Source organism: Nematolebias whitei, chromosome 15 (genome assembly GCF_014905685.2).
Source record: "Nematolebias whitei isolate Nwh7 chromosome 15, NemWhi1, whole genome shotgun sequence".
NCBI classification, from domain to species: Eukaryota; Metazoa; Chordata; class Actinopteri; order Cyprinodontiformes; family Rivulidae; genus Nematolebias; species Nematolebias whitei.
In genome coordinates, this window is record NC_056512.1 from 13,947,613 (window position 1) to 13,949,352 (window position 1,740).

Sequence of the window (1,740 nt, forward strand, 5' to 3'; positions counted from 1 at the left end):
TATATATATATATATATATATATATATATATATATATATATATATATTTAGTTTTAACAAAAATTGTCTAAATTTCATTTATATTTCAGAGCACTACCTCTTGGTCAGTTAAAACAAGTTTTTATTGTTTCTAGGATATTGTTCAAGGGTATGTTTTTCAATAGAAACAATATTGGAAAATTGAACGTGCATTGTGACCTTAACACCTGACAGTGTCGCTTATAAAACAAAATCGGTATCGGACAAAATCAGAATCGACAGATCAGGCTTTTTAGAAATCGGTGATCGGCAAGGAAACTGCAATCGATGCACCCCTACTCAAAATACACCACAGACCTCTTTTGACAATAGTTTGATTTCATATTATTACTATTATTTTCATTTCTAAAAAAGTTAAGTCTGGTCCTCTGGATATTCAAAAAACAAAACAAAGCAAAACAAAAAAAAACTAGAAAACTTTCATCTTTCATCCGAAAGACTTCTTCAGTCTGAGGTGCTGTATTCAGCTCAGTCTTATAAATAGCACCTTCTCAGAGTGGATCAACCAGTTTGCTGCTGACAGCCTGGGGAGGCCACACCTAGTCTGTATGGTTTACCTAAAATCCACAAACAAGGTGTACCTTTAAGACCTATTGTTAGCATGATTAACTCTGTCACTTACAATGTTTCCAAATATCTGGCGTCTGTACTCATCCCTTTAGTTGGCATCTCAGAACACCACATACAGAACACCATGGACTTTGTGGATAAGGTGAGGGATGTCATCATGGAGACTGATAAAACAATGGTCTCTTTTGATGTCACATCACTCTTTACGTGCATACCTGTTGATGATGCAGTAGAGGTGGTCAGTTTAAAATTAAAATCAGACACCACTCTGAGCAGCAGGACCACGCTTTCCACAGAACAACTGTGTCAACTCTTGAAACTGTGCCTGCAGTCAACCTACTTCACATATGGGTATAGGCAGAAACATGGGTGTGCTATGGGGTCTCCAGTTTCTCCTATTGTTGCCAACCTGTACATGGAGGAGGTAGAAAAGAGAGCCTTGACGTCCTTTTTAGGGACACCACCAAGTCATTGGTTCAGGTATGTTGACGACACCTGGGTTAAAATTAAATCTCAGGAAGTCCAACATTTTACTGACCACATCAACTCTGTGGATAAATACATCAAGTTCACACGAGAAGATGTAAAAAATGGCAAGTTGGCTTTCTTGGACTGTGAGGTCTCAGTCTCTGATAGAGGACATTTGCAAACTAAGGTGTACCGCAAACCCACCCACACAGACCAGTGTTTGCTATTTGATTCCCATCACCCTTTGGAGCACAAGTTAGGAGTCATTAGGACTCTGTACCACAAAGCTGACAGTGTCCCCACTAACTCAGGAGCCAGGCAGAAGGAGAAATCCCACACAAGACAGGCTCTAGAGCAATGTGGATATCCTAACTGGGCCTTCCTGAAAGCAGAGAAGAAACCCAAACAGGACTCCAGTCAGCCAACAGGTGAAAAGGAGGAACCCAGACCCAGACCAGTGGTCATTCCGTATGTTGAGGGAGTATCAGAGAAACTGAGATGTTTATTTTCTAATCACAACGTCCCAGTGGCTTTTAAACCCCAAAATACATTACGGCAAAGACTGGTTCATCCCAAAGATCCAGTCCCCCGGCACAAACAGAGTAATGTTGTGTATGCTGTTCAGTGTCAGGAGGGCTGTGATCAGTCTTACATCGGGGAAAC